Raw genomic sequence first — 16,363 nt, 5'->3', positions numbered from 1 at the left:
TTCCTCCTTACCCTGTCAGCTTGCGAGCGGAGCTTCTCTACTCTGAAATTCACCAAGAGTAGACTCAGGAGCACTTTATTTCAACAGCACTTGGAGGTTTTTATGCTCATGGGTACTGAGTGAGGCGTTTTAATGGCCCTGGACAGTGACCTGGTTATAGATGGCGTTGCTGAGAGAAGTGAGCTGCTGCAGAAATTACTTATTTAAGGAGGTAGGAAATATGTTTATTTTTATTTTGTTCTATGACTTGTCTACTCACCAGTCTTTTCACCAACACATTTCTTCCTGTATTTGTTTTAATAGTCAGATGGTTCCAGAGATTCTTGCCACCTTGCTGCCAGTGCCATTGTGCCAAAATGTGTTCCTTCTAGCCAACCTCCTCCTAAGAGCAACACGTTCCCCTTGTTCTATTTACATCTATTTTAGTAAAGTTATTGTTACAACTATTGTTCAGTAATCTTGTTTACATAGTGTGGTGTGGTTTGTGTGGGTGGTGGTGTATCGCTGGGGGGTGGGGGGGTGGTCTGAGTCAAAAGGTTCAGGGCCATTTTTTATTCCCAGTCCACCCCTGGATGGGGGTGACAGCAGCCAGTTTAAGTGTATAGGGGACTGAACCAGAGCTGAAGGAGGAGTTAATGATTTCTGTGATGAGTGAAGAGATAGTTTGGAGACAGTCCTTAACAAGATTGGATGGGATGGGATCCAAAACACAAGTGGAGCTTCTCATTCCTACCATAAGGTTGGACTGCGCCATTGGGGACATTGGGGATAACCTAGACAGGGGCTGAGTGGTAGTGGGGGTGAGGAGGTGGAGAGAGTGGGTGAGGTGATCAGGTTGTTGTAGACTGTCAATTTTAGTTTGGAACAATGAAAGGAAAGACTTCCATTTGCTAACTTGCATTTGCTTCACATTGCTTGTGAAGGAATCGGAGGTGTTGTCACTGGGTTTGAGAAGTTTGTTTATTGTTGAGCCAGAGTGTATGAGGTGTGAATAGTAGGTAGACTGGGCTGTGATCAGAGTGTCATTGTATTGTTCAATGTAGTCTGTGTAGGCTTGGAGATGCATGCACTGTTAAACCAGTTTTATTGCAGATTCTTTGGAGCTGGTGCTTACGGGATTTCATTTGATGGAGTTTAGGAGTATAACGGGGAGCTGAGTGTGTGAATGAGACCGTTTTGGTTTTAATGGGTGCCAGCTGATCAAGACAGGAGGGAGAGTGTGTCATTATGATAATTGATGAGATCGGTGGGATTATCAGACAGCGGGGGAAGGGAGGCAGACATTTTACTGGCAAGGGAGGCTGAAAGAGCCCAAGGGGAGATAGATTTTAGATTTCTGAAGGATATTTTGCATTTGACTTTCTGGATGGGGATAGGGATGTCAATTTCCATAGTGATTGCCAGGTGGTCAGAGATATTGAGGTTGAGGCTGGAGAGTGTGTATTGTGAGACCAGTGGAGCAGACCAAATCCAGGATGTGACCACCGCTGTTGTGTGATGTTGTGTGAAGGTGAAGCATCGTAGCAGTTCCAGGAATTGTATGGCAGTTTTACAGTCAGTGTCATCAATTTGGATGCTAAAATCACTAGGAGGAGAACGGAAGGTGAGCTAGCTGGGTCAGAAAATCAGAAAAGTCAGAGAGAAAGGAGGGGTTTGGTTTGGGAAGGCAGTAGATAATGGGAGTGACCAAGGGAGTGGGACCAGAGATTTTGAAGGCAAGGTGTTCGAAAGCATGAGCGGCAGGAATGGAAATGGTGGTTGTTTTAATGTTCTTCCCGTAAACAGCAGCAAAACCACCTCCCCGCCCCTCAAGACGGGGTTTATCAATGTATAATGAATCCTGTGGGTGTGGCCTGGTTTAGTGAGAAATAGTCCAGGGGTGTATGCCAGGTTTCAGTGAGGCAGGGGATATCAAGGACACTGTCAGTTATAACCTCATTCAAAATGAGGCTTTTGTTATTGAGCTTTTGTTATCTAGCATTCTGTGTATCTGTCTATCTATCTATATTTATTGCGGTTTACTAATCTGAGATAACATTAGGTATATCAACAAAGGAAACAAGCTGGATCTCTTCTATGTGCTCCAAGAGAGTGTGTCCTTCCTCAGATTGTCACCTGGACTGCCTGCTCACCCTTAAAAGACAAACTTTCTGACAAATAGATTGGAAACTTTACAGGGAGATAGATGGGAGGCCATTCGCTGTCTCTGCTTCTCGATAACACCTACTATGGCAGAACCTCAATAGTTCCCGTTGATCTTTGCAGTGTGAACTGGCAGATGTGCAGCTCTTGTGTCCACTGGAGCAGTACCTGCAGGATTGCACTCATTGGAATGAATCAGGTTGGCCAATATCTGATCCCACAGTGAAGAAATTAGCCTTGTTCAATGAATATAGGTATACTTGTTATTTAAAGCAATAACAAGGACTTTTTCCCTGCGAAGTTATGTCTCAATTTAATTTCGATACCTCTTTATGACCAACACAAGTAAATGAGAGCATCAGTGAGAAGATTAGATATTGCTATTTTATTATGCCAAATGGGATTCCCTGTGAAATCTGATGAAATTATTTACAGAACATAGACGGATACCTGTATATCTTGTAAACATGTTTTTCCAAAACGTCACGATATCTCTCTCTCTTCTCTTCAAAACAAATGCAAGCGCTACCAGGTCGAAAGTAGATGTTTGTGAAAAGAGGTCATGCTCATATGAAATGGAGTTGTTCTTCCATGAAATACTAACGTGTTTGTCCACAGTATCGCACAAAGTCGACATGAATGCAAAGTCCCTTGCAGCAGGTTTAAGATTCTCTGAAATGAATGTCATTAAAATGTGTTCAGCTGCAGCATGAGGAAAAAGCTGCACTTATAGCTTAGCCTTGTCCTTCCTTTGTTGGAAATACATAGAAAAGTCGCACCAGTCCAGTTTCTGTTATTGATTCAAGTAGATGGAAGTTTAATATCATTCTTATTACCCGTTGAGGCCTTCCTGTGTTACTATTGTTTAGTCAGAATGTGGGGAGGGGGAGTGTCTGGGTAGCGTAGCGGTCTATTTCATTGCCTACGAACACGGGGCTCTCCAGTTTGAATCCCCATGTTACTTCCGGCTTGGTCGGGCGTATCTGCAGACACAGGCTGTGTCTACGGATGGGAAGCCGAATGTGGGTATGTGTCCTGGTCGCTGCACTAGCGCCTCCTCTGAGTCGTCAGGGCGCCTGTTCAGGTGGGAGGGGGAATGGGGGGAATAGCGTGATCCTCCCACGCGCTACGTCCCCCTGGTGAAACTCCTCACTGTCAGGTGAAAAGAAGTGGCTGGCGGCTCCACATGTATCAGAGGAGGCATGTGGTAGTCTGCAGCCCTCCCGGGATTGGCAGAGGGGGTGGAGCAGTGACCGTGACCGCTTGGAAGAGTGGGGTAATTGGCTGGGTGCAATTGGGAAGAAAAAAGTGGAAAAATGTGAGTGAGGAGGGGGAAAAGGTCTGAAAATGTGCTGCTCATCTCAGGCCTTGGTTCTCTCATCACACTGTTTTGATGATGTTTTAAACAGGGGATCAGTCTGTCTTAATGGAAAACATTCCGTGAGGGAATAGTTGTAGGTTAGCGTACTGTATATTGATACATAAATGAAATTAATTGCAATTTTATGAATACTGCGCTATTTTCAATGTTTACTACCAAGTACATATTTGCTTTGTTCAGTTTTCCATAATCGATTGATTTTTATTTATTTTTTTGCAGTTTTATATTTTTACAGGGATCTTGAAAGACTGGCCGTTAAAAGGCTCTCTTTATGGGAGAGATGTGAACTGTCTGACTTGCCTATCCTTGCTGTACAGCCCCACTCGCTGGCGAGGTTGAACAAGCCCGTGTTTCATTGCAGAGCTTTTGTGAAGCATCTTGGCTGTCTACCATGCTGGCCTATTTTAAAAAGTAACCTGCTGTTGTGATCTGCTCTCCCCAGCAGAAGATCCCCTGGTAGTTGATTATTTCATTATAGTCCAACGTACAGCAGCAGGCCACATGACGCAGCTCACTGTCCTCATTTGCAACATCACTAGACGCAGTTCCCTTGCTCTGTTGCATCTAATTAACACAGACTACGTGCCTGTAACGATGGGATAATGACTGGCACTGGCTGCCTACTTACATCAGTTCTAAGTGCCTATCGGCTAAGTGCCAGAGCCTTGGACTGGGGAAAATAGTCCCTTATCCACTGTCAAGCCCACAAGCAGCAGGGCTGCTGGTGCTCATTGGTTATCCACACCGCCACCAGGGCTCTAGTGCCGATGCGGCTTTCTTGGAGCTTAGAACTGTGTAAAGCAGAGTTATTTGGGGCCGGTTAAGACTGCTTGGAGGTTTTTCTTTTAAAAAAAAGCCTGGAGTCTTCAGTGGTGACGTTGAACATCCATGACAATATCCAGTTTGTTCGTTTATAATACATGGCAAAACATAGGAGACTATTTTTAAATCACCCGACAGAATGTCTTAATATTGCAATTCAGAGTTTGGCTCTCACCAGAAAATCATGTCCCACAGTATGAAGGGGGGGGGGTATGATTTGAATGATTTGCTATCTTAACATCTGTAATAATAAAAAAAGCTTCCAAATTAAAATAACCATTGCTGGCTCATGCTCTCTGAGATACACAAATTACAAACTAAACCAGAATTGTAGCAGTGAGGAAACTTTATTATTCCTAATTTGAAGACTTGAGAAATTACAATTGCTAAATATTTGTTAGTAATTGATAATCAATATAATAAGTAATGTAACAACTAACTGTTCCCTGACGACAATACACAATTTTAAGTTAATTTATCTTATCATAGCTAATCTTATTAAATAAATTGCTTTTAGAATTAGTATATGAGGACTATCATACCTATTTGAGTACCGAACTCCTCAATAAACCAAATTTAATTAGCTTTTTATTTGACAGAATTAATGCATAACTCTGTAATGAAAAATTCATCATTCATTCTAGTTCAGCACAAGGTAATTTGTATTGTACAAGTTCAGCAATAAGTAAAAGGTGCCGTACAAATTCTGTTTTTTTCCTTCGGCTTTAGGCCTGAAATTCATAGTCAGTCATTCAGGTCAAGCTGCCAAATTTTCATTGACAGCCAGTGGGTTGAAAGACATTTCACAGAAGCGTTTGTGTTCGCCTACGCAATTTTTCGAACAATGTAATGAGCACAATGCAGAGACCTCAAGCAACAAGCGACTGATGAGTGAAGTAGGAATGAGAAATTGCTGGAATGAGATAACAAGTGTGAACATGTTTCACTTGTGATTTGTTAAATGGGTTTTATGCTGTTTCATTTTAGTGCCTCCTCTGGAACAAGCTTTCTGACTTGCTCTTGGATGGCGAGGCCTGCAAGTCTTGGCGTTATGGCCGTGGAAGGTTGGGTTCGCTGTTAACAGCCTTGCAGGGCCACTCACAGCCCCTTCTCATCGTTTTACATGGTGGATGTGGTGGTGGAAAAATGGTGGCTTTTATCAAAGTTGCCCCAAACACCACTGAGCCAACACGCCATGTGTTGTGTGATGTTGAGCGTTTTTTCATTACGATGGCAGGAAACAACTCAAGACTTGGCTCTCGAGAGACGAGATGTGTAATTTCCATATGAAAACAACTCTTAAGTTATTCTGTCAGCTCTCCCCACAATACCAGCAGTAGCAGCCACTGTGGCACTTTTCTTGTTCCTTTCTCGACACGTCAGAATTTCTATTCCATGGGTGCAAGCGGCTAAATGATTCGTGGATCGAGGGATTAGTTAGAACAACCAGAGGGGCAGAGCGGGGGGAACCAATAAAATTTTTTCACTGACATGGGGAATGCCTGGCTATACTGCCTTTCAGCAAGCTTTGTAGAACCTTACAAAATGTCTTTTATGGGTTTATAGTTCCTGTGTAGTTTCTCCCAGTAGATGATTCTTGTCTTCAGAGTTGAAAAAGGGATGTAAATGGAATAGTTCTCTGATGTAAGTATTCTGTGTACATCAGCAAAACCTCGGACACTTCAGACCCTAAATAAACTGTGGCAAAGGCATATAACTATGCCCTATGGAGGAAACTGCATGCACATGACATGTTTTTGAGTCTAGGAACCGATTAGATCAAAACTATAGAACGTGAAATCAAGTATTGTTGTGGATTTAGGAATATTTTCTTAAGTGAATGGAGTTCCAATTCTGAAAGCTGTCACATGATTTCATTTCACATCCTCCACATATCCATCCATCCATCCATAATCCAAGCTCAGGGTCATGGAATGCCGGAGCCAGTCACCACTGGCAATTAGCACACTTCGCACTCTGTTGATTGATTAGTGGATTTTATTTATGAACTATCAGACAAAAAAATCCAAGGGATAACATGTTAAAGTGAAAAATATTTAGATCCAATATGCTGCCAAGATGTTAAAAGACAAAGAAACACAAGACATTTCAATGTAAAAAGTAAACAATACAATCCTTAAATCCAAAAACACACTGCCATAATAAAAGGAATAAATAAATAAATTCCCCTAGTTTTCACAATACTGAGACATCCTACAGGTATTACATATGAAATAGGAATACTGCCTGGCTCCATGTGTGAAGGACCCTCCATGATACAGTAGTACTATAATACCCCTTGACTGTAACAAATCCATCAAATCCGTCTCTGGTTTTGACACATACACTAAAATGCCTTCCGGTTTGTGTGTTCCTAATTGACTGTACTTTTATGGAGTCAACAAAACCTCTGAACATGGTGTTAAAAGTTTCATTATTTTCTGAATGATGGCCCGACAAGAAAGTTTTACGTGTTGGTTTCTTGAATAACAGCTTTGAATAGAGTGCCTCACTATAGTTCAAAACATGAATTCAACCATCATTCCAATTAAATAAGTGAAAGCACCGGCCATTATGACTTGATAACATAGATTTATGTCCACAATGGATAAAGACCACTTCAGTTTACCTGAAGATCCCTAACCCCGTTATCTTCAGCAGGTTTATAAAAAGACAGACACACCATTGATCAAACTGGTTACATAAGATGCCAAGTCCTAACTGGCTGTGCTTTATCACACTTTTCAGGCCAAACAGATCTTTTTTTTATTTTTTACAGCCTTTGTATGGGGGGGGGGGCGAATGAAGCACAGCAGAAAACCATAAGAGTTCTTTGAGTCACTGTCTTTGAGGACCAAGTGATATTATCGTTGACCTTGATGTACCAGAGAAAATTCAGGCTGTTCTGTTGATGCCACAGAAGACTTGTGTGCCTGGATTTGCGTCTCCATCTGCATCAAATGCTTCTCAGGTTTCCTCCAACCGGCAAACAACGCGTAGACATTATTTGATAAAATGAACAAACTGCACTATCAGGGGCATTCGTTATCTCTGACATTATTTAATTCTTTAGATGATATCTGTATTGTACCATACATGAAGTAATCTACAGTGCTTTACAGAGAGATCAGAGTTATTAACTTTACTGACCATGAGTGTCCATCACTGGGTACGCACACCAACGCGGCACAATGGGAACTATGCTGAACTACTAGCCATTGCGTGGCATGAGAAAGAGTTATCATAATTAGATTATTTATGATTATGCATTACATTCCCACTTAAGGAGCTCATTAGACTTTTGCCTGTGTTCCCGGGGAAACTAGCAGGTCAGAACCCAAACACACGACTCAGCTAGGAAGGTTACAGGTTACAGTAACAGTACAGTAAGTCCAAACAGGCGATCAGCTCTGACAAGTGGCAGGCAGGAGAAACAAAGTGCAGAAACAGGCAAAAGACTTCAAACACAGGTAGACAGGCAGAACATGGGCTAGTGAACGCTGGATAGTCTGGCTGTACATACAAGACACTAGGCAATCTGGCAAGAAAACGGGGAAATCAGGCGAGTGAGTTTATGTGCTAGAGCTAATTAGGGAATGGGGTAAATGAGGATACATGGGGTTGACTGATGACAAAACCAGTGGCAGGAACTGACAAAACAAGTGAGTACTTCAAAATTAATCAGGAAAGACAACAGGCAGTGATGGAGATATGATGAGTTGACTGAACTGTGAAAATGATTGAGGCTATGGGAGACATTGACTGAAGTTATGAGCTGACTGGACTGAACCAGGAGACATCGTGACCCCCTCCTCCTCCAGATGTCCCAACAAGCCCATCAGGAACACTAAGTAGGGTGGGTGGAATGGATCTGGAGTAGGGATACGGGGGCAGGTGGCCTGGGAGCTGATGAATGGGACCAGGATCTTAGGTGGATGGGCTGAGGGCTGGACTGATGGATGTAACTGATCTGGAGGATGACGAGGATGCAGGACTGAAGAGTGGCGCAGCTCTGGTGGACGGGCAGGAGGATGACCAGACATGCGGGGCTGCTCTAGAGGAGGACTTGGAGGCTGGTAATGTAAGCAGGACTGCTCTGGATGTGTTCTGGAGGCCAGTGACGAGGACAGGACCGCTCGGGAAGCTAGCAACATAGGCAGTATTGCTCCGGGGGTCAGTGAAAGGCGGGACCGCTCAGGAGATTTTTTATTTTAATTTTTTTTTATTTTATTACTTTATTGATCCCTGTCAGGAAATTCTTCCTCTGCATTTAACCCATCCTAGCTGTGCAGCTAGGAGCAGTGGGCAGCTGCCGTGCAGTGCCCGGGGACCAACTCCAGTTCGTCTTGCCATGCCTCGGTCAGGGGCACAGACAGGAGTATTAACCCTAACATGCATGTCTTTTTGATCGACCAGAAGGCAGGAAAGCAGGAAGGCGCCAGTTGGGTGACTGGGCAGAGCACAGGGGAAAATGGTCAGAGGGCCCGGGACTGAGGGAACAGGAATGGGACAATCAGGAAGCAGGAGGTTGGACCTCTGGTGTAATAGGAGGTGGAGGCGCTGAAGACTCTGAGCGGATATCAGACATTGCTCCCTTCTCTCTCCCTCTCTTTCTCTCTCTTTCTCTGTCTGTTGTTTCACCATGTTCACCTCTGTGTTTGTCAATCAGTCGAGGAGCAGTTTATTTAGTTGGCACACCTGAGGTTGATTGCACATTGGCTCTCCCACGACCCCCTCTCTAATCAACGCCATTGATGGGAGACCTCTGGTAATCAGTGGCATGGGGAATTTTTTGAGGAAGCCAAGAGTGACAAGGCCTTTAGTCTATGTCCTTTTATTGGGTGGTGGTGGTGGTGGGGGTTGTCTTAATTGACAGGAGTACATCACCGCTTTAGCAGCCAACCTAATGTAACCCAATGAGTTATTAGAGTGCCCGGTATCATTTTACACAAAATTGTATCATACAGATGCAGGACTTGCACACACTAGTTATCTACCTCCTTGTTGTGCAAACTAGAGGCTATATAATATTGCCCAGTTACTCAGATGCCCAGTACAGATTCGATAAGGAATATAAGAAGCATTAATTCACAAACTCAGTCAGGTGATGCTCAAAGTTTTACATTCCCATCATAAAGTATCAGTAGGCTACATGTATAAAACACATGACTTATGAACCCCATTGTATGCGCTTGACATACTGACTGTTTAAAACTACAAGGACAACCCCTCCTGTCTAGGTAGGAGTCATGAAGCCAAATCCTGAGGCTAGTGCTGCACATAACCGGCCTGTGCACCTGCCTGGCTTTGTGACCGAGTATCAAACTTGGGTTCTTATGAGGGGTAGGAAGTGTTATATCTGGCATTGCTGTGACAATGCCATACTCCAATCCTGTTTTAAGCTATGTGAGTCAAGTCAGTCAACTTTGTTAGCTCGAGATTTGCCTGTCGTGTCCGTTACTTAAACATAACACCTACCTTTTGAATTTCTCTCAATTTACAATTAGATATAGTTCTATTACTTCATGTTCAATTTTGGCACAATTGTTTGGACTTGTGCTTTTGACGGCTGTAGAGCACCGCCGGACAACTGGGTCGGTCGGGCTGGGCTCACGCCACGGCTATGGGAGCAGTCACCCTGTCACTCGCCTTTCTCTGTCGCCAGAAAGCCGCGGCCCATCTCGCAGGGTCCCTTCCATCTGCGGTGCAGCCACGTAGCGGTGGTCGGGCCTCTTCGCAGTGCACCGTCCAATGCTATGCTGGAAGGGGGGCTGGTGGAGGGGACTGGCTACGGCGGTGTGGCGACTCGCACCCGGCCCTTCTCGCGGAGCTTTCCAGCTTTCCAGCTACTCCTGCCCATGCTCCTGCCTCACACATCCCCATCTCAACCCCTTTAGCATTTTTCAAAATTATGCAGTGGGTGGAGTAAGGTTCAGATCTGGGGGGAAAAGTTACACTTTAAATCTTATGAAGTAGAAGATCCTACACCCGATAACCACACGTAAAGGTTGTTCTGTTTGTGATTACGACGTGTTGCTTAACATGCTGAAACAGTTTCCAAATCAGTCTATGGATGTAGTTATCTGTCTTTCTTTCTAACACACACACACACACACACACACACACACACACACACACACACACACACACACACACACACACACACACACACACACACAAGGTGCTTAGTTGCAAACAAATTGGACTGTTGCCATGAGGAATAGGTTCAATTTATCACTTATGATACAATAAAAAAGTCAACTGTCAAGATGGTTGAGAAGAAGAGAAACATTGCATTTATTTTCGATTTCATCTTGTTCTTTAGCCCCCCCCCCCCCGCTGAGATTGTTTCACCCCCAACCACTATAAAAGTCTCCATATCATGGCAATAGGTAACAATAGCTTTTCTTTAGCTTACCTCCCATCCCGAACCTCAGAGCTGAGCCACAATCAACCACTGACTGATTGGGCCTGTCATCCCTCAAACGTTTGATTGGATTTGGCCATGGCAAGGTCTCTGCTTTTCTGCTGCTGCCAAGTCCCAAGTTCACCACCGAGACAGAACGCTCAATAAAGTTCTACTTCCTGCCTCCCTGCCTTGCCCCCTTTCTCTGTTATCCTGGGAGCACAATCAGATAAGTATTTCACCCAATGCTAGAGATAAAGCACTCGCACTGTGTCCGCATGTCACGTTGCATCACATTGTTCCCCAACATGGGATCATTACTGCAACATTTAGACCTCTAGCATGAGAGCTTTAATATTTTGTCAGTGATTATAAATATTTGAATTGGCTTGGTGAGCATGATTATCAAAGCACCAGGTTCATTTATGTTACAACTATAATGGAGGACATGTAATGCATGTATTTGTGATCACGAGAGTGTCATGTATTGTGTCACCATGTACAGTTTTGCCCTGTGTATCTGTTGAGTCGTTTGAGTAAAATTGGTGAAATCACTCAGTTTTAGTAACAGGTTCCTTTTGTCCATCCATCCATCCATCCATTGGATGGAATACAATAGAATACACTTTATTTGTCATTTGTACATACATACAATGAAATTCACTCTCTGCGTTTAACCAATCCTAGCTGTGTAGCTAGGAGCAGTGGGCAGCCGCTGTACAGCGCCCGGGGAATGGTTTATCTTTGGTTTACCCTTTCTGGGTACTGACAGCTGGGTAGACTGTGCCCGGGGATTTGAATTCAGAGTTACCTTCTCCTAGCCTTTGCCTAAAGAGGCATCAACCCACAAGGCAGCAGGTGGATTTGAAATCAGAGTTCCCTTCTCCTATCCCAATGTGTTGGCTGGACTGGGCACCATGGGAAGTACCATACAGGCATGCAGGATGACCAGATCTATCAGTAGGGACATCGTCCTTAGCCAAAGGGCCCTTGCTGAGGTAATGTGCTTCCCCTCTACAGCCTGTGGTTGCAGTTTAGTGTTTTACCCAGGACAGAACCGCCTATCCTGCTCTCAGGATAAGCGGTTCTGTCCTGTGGACCGCCTCAAGCCGGCTCACCTGGACTTGGACAGGCCGGTTCAACTAGCCCAGCCCCCTCGGCGTGGATGCCCCCCTGCTCCTACACTCGTCAAGAGGAGCCGTTTTGGCCGCATTAATCGTCCCCCGCCACATTGTTTTTTGGGGTTTTTTTTGTCATGGTGAATTCTGTGAGGGCATGTGTAGTGACCTACTTGCAGGTTACATATTCACCATGCGGGCCAGAGACGGTCCTTTTAAGACAGTCGGCGGGGGTTGGCAAAGGGTATTGTGGGTAGACACGAGGCTGAGGTTTAGCAGAATGAACTGCAGACATAGTTTGAGTTGGAAGAAATAAACGACCCCACGGCTGTGTGGTCAAAAGGAGAAGTGTTCTCGTCTCCTTTCTTTCATCCTCCACATTGGAATCCGAACCGCTTATCCGAACCGCTTATCCTGCTCTCAGGGTCGCGGGGATGCTGGAGCCACTCCCAGCAGTCAATGGGCGGCAGGCGGGGAGACACCCTGGATAGGCCGCCAGGCCATCACACAGGGCCCACACACAAACACACACACACATACACACACACATACACACACACACACACACACACACACACAAACAAACATTCATACCAAGGGGCAATTTGGACTGTGGGAGGAAACCGGAGCACCCGGAGGAAACCCACACAGACACGGGGAGAACATGCAAACTCCACACAGACAACGACCCAGGACGACTCCCAAGGTTGGACTACCCCAGGGCTCGACCCAGGACCTTCTTGCTGTGAGGCGACCGCGCTAACCACTGTGCCACCGTGCTGCCAGGTTCTTTTTGTGTAAAGTAAAATAATCATATCCAAGATATCCAACAACTGGCAACGAAGATGCATCTGACCTCACACACTCACTACTCGGTACGAAGGAAGTGAACGGTTTTTTTGTATGTTAGTCGTTATATTTACCGTGGAAAGCGTGGCGTTGGTTAGCTCTGCCTTGCAGTGACTAACGTGCATCTGAGGAAGTCAGCGTGGTCATTTTTCAAACGTCTGACTGGAAAACAGAGAATTGAGGATTAACCTAGCGATAACTACGGATTGTATTGTGAGACTCGAGACATCCACCACGCTATCATGGCGGGATTACTGGGACCGTTTGACGACAGTACAGAACAGTGGAGAATTTACCTTCACTGAATGCTTTACCTATGCTGGCAGCACATTTTTCACCCGAGCCTCTTTTAATTGCTGAAAGATTCAGATTCCATAAAATAAACCAAGAGGAAGGTGAGACCGTTGCAGTGTTTGTGGCAGCACTGAGAAAATGAGCTGAACATTGTGAATTCACTGACAACACCCTCAATGATGTAATTCGTGACCGCCTAGTGTGGGCTATGCAACGAGGCTATTCAAAGGAAGCTCTTAACAGAGTAATCTAACACTGAATAGAACCATAGAAATCAGTGTATCAATGGAAAATGGCAGCCAAAAAGGCTCAGCAGTTGAGCACTGCCATGGGAAATGTGCTGAAGATGGCAAGCTCAGGAGGGAAACCAGGGTGCAGGGAGCATGACCATGCGCTTGCTGTGATAAGCAATGGCAACCAGCTTCAGCGTGCTGGTACAAGATGTTAGACTGCCATGCTCGTGGGGAAAAAGGTCACATCGAAAGGGTGTGCCACAGTAAGAAAAGGGGTACACAGCCAATGCATAAGAGCACATTCAGACAAAAAAAAAATCTTCACATCCGAAAACCATACACTCACCGGCCACTTTATTAGGCACACCTGTCCAACTGCTCGTTAACGCAAATTTCTAATCAGCCAATCACATGGCAGCAACTCAATGCATTTAGGCATGTAGACATGGTCAAGACGATCTGCTGCAGTTCAAACCGAGCATCAGAATGGGGAAGAAAGGTGATTTAAGTGACTTTGAACGTGGCATGGTTGTTGGTGCCAGACGGGCTGGTCTGAGCATTTCAGAAAGTGCTGATCTACTGGGATTTTCACGCACAACCATCTCTAGGGTATACAGAGAATGATCCGAAAAAGAGAAAATCTCCAGTGAGCGGCAGTTCTGTGGGCAAAAATGCCTTGTTGATGCCAGAGGTCAGAGGAGAATGGCCAGACTGGTTCGAGCTGATAGAAAGGCAACAGTAACTCAAATAACCACTCATTACAACCGAGGTATGCAGAAGAGCATCTCTGAACGCACAACACGTCGAACCTTGAGGCAGATGGGCTACAGCAGCAGAAGACCACACCGGGTGCCACTCCTGTCAGCTAAGAACAGGAAACTGAGGCTACAATTCACACAGGCTCACCAAAATTGGACAATAGAAGATTGGAAAAACGTTGCCTGGTCTGATGAGTCTCGATTTCTGCTGCGACATTCGGATGGTAGGGTCAGAATTTGGCGTCAACAACATGAAAGCAAAGCAATCCAATAGAGCACCTTTGGGATGTGGTGGACCGGGAGATTCGCATCATGGATGTGCAGCCGACAAATCTGCAGCAACTGCGTGATGCTATCATGTCAATATGGACCAAACTCTCTGAGGAATGTTTCCAGTACCTTGTTGAATCTTAGCCACGAAGGATTAAGGCAGTTCTGAAGGCAAAAGGGGGTCCAACCCGGTACTAGCAAGGTGTACCTAATAAAGTGGCCAGTGAATGTATACTCGAGTGGAAAAGGAAGCTAGTGGCGGTGACTCATCAAATGATGAGATGGCGGTACACATACTGACGGTGGCAGGTGGAACAGACAGTTACTGGGTACCGCCCCTTCTTGAAGGCAAACCAGTGCGTATGGAAATTGAGACAGGGGCAGAAATGTCCCTTGTGTCAAGAGACTGTGTATCAACAACACTTGAAACATATTCCACTCATGCCAGCCCATTTGGTGCTCAAGATCTATACCCGGGAAATTGGTGAGTGCTAAGGGACTAATCAAGGTAAATGTTGAACTGAGTGGGCAAAATGTAAAATTTCTTTTGTATGCCGTACAGGGCAATTATCCATCTCTGCTGGGCTGATCATGGATGAATAAAGTGAAGATTGTCTTGCCGGCAGTATGAACGTTAAATCACTGGAAGACAGCCTTAGAGATGATCCTGGAAAAAAACACGCTGATCTGTTCACTGATGAGCTGGGCTGCACAAGGGAGCTCAAAGTGAAATTGAACATTAAACCAGACAGTAACCCTCGGTTTTCAAAGGCATGGCCTGTCCCGTATGCACTCCGGCCAACATTGGAGAAGGAGCTTGATGACCTGGTGAAAAGTGGGATAAAAGAACGAGTGACTGTGAGTGACTGGGCCACCCCTATCATGTCAATCCTTAAATTTTTTTTTTTTTATATGGGCCAGTCGGGGTAAGCAGTGATTTTAAGGTGACCATTCAGGCCCTTAGCCAGCCTGGTGGAAGGGGCGGTTCTTTTTCTGAAAAAGTGGACCTTTTGATATTTTCTTTTCTTAATTCGGGGGACACTTTAAGTGGGGGGTTCTGGTGAATTTTTTCTGCATCAATTTGTGCCTTTTCTGCGTCAATTTATGGTGGAAATGCCTTTATATGTAAAGCAAAACACAAAATGCGGGCACCAGGGTGTCAATTCAAAATATAATGGAATATAATGCAGGCTATTGCCAAATGACCTACACCACTCAACAGCTCCAAATATTGACATATTTAATAACTCAAATTCATTGTTTAGCAACATCAGATACACACACACACACACACACACACACACACACGCACTTATCAGTCCAGCTACTCAGCCTACTATTGTCTCTGTAACGGTCTGGTCTCTCTTCTCACATTCTCTTTCTGTGCCATCAACCTGCCAATGGACAACAGATGAAAATGAGTCTGATGGCTAAATCTGGCATGTTACATTTGATTATAAATGTTAATTAATATGCACTGCCCCTTAAATAAATACATCTTACAAATCTCTTTGCTCTCTCTCCACTCCTCTCTTCTCTTGTCTCTCCTCTCTCCTTTATCATTGTTGTTTCTCCCTCTTTTCTGCTGCATGTCAAGTCTGTTTCTTTCCTCTCCATTCACTTTCTCTGTTGCTGTCTCTCTCCTCTCCTCTCCTCTCTCCTAGTGTCTCTCCTCTCCTGCTCCATGTCTGTTAATGTCTTCCCTCCTCTCCTCTCATGTTGCTGTCTATCTCTTCTGGACAGTCTCTCTCCTCTCCTCTCTCCTAGTGTCTCTCCTCTCCTGTTCCATGTCTGTTAATGTCTTTTCTCCTCTCCTCTCATGTTGCTGTCTATCTCTTCTGGGAAGTCTCTCTCTCTGCTCCTCTAGTTTTTTTTGTCATCTGTGTAAATGCCTCAACTCTCTTTTTGCTGTGCATGTATTTGTCTCTCTCCTCCCTATATTTTGCTCCTCCTCTCCTTGTATTCTCTGTTGTTGTCTCTCTCCTCTCCTCTCTCCTAGTGTCTCTCCTCTCATGTTCCATGTCTGTTAATGTCTTTCCTCCTCTCCTCTCATGTTGCTGTCTATCTCTTCTGGACAGTCTCTCTCTCTG

Source organism: Lampris incognitus, chromosome 11 (assembly GCF_029633865.1).
Source record: "Lampris incognitus isolate fLamInc1 chromosome 11, fLamInc1.hap2, whole genome shotgun sequence".
In the NCBI taxonomy this organism is placed as follows: Eukaryota; Metazoa; Chordata; class Actinopteri; order Lampriformes; family Lampridae; genus Lampris; species Lampris incognitus.
The sequence above is the reverse complement of the archived record's forward strand: the minus strand, read 5'-3'. Positions refer to the sequence as shown.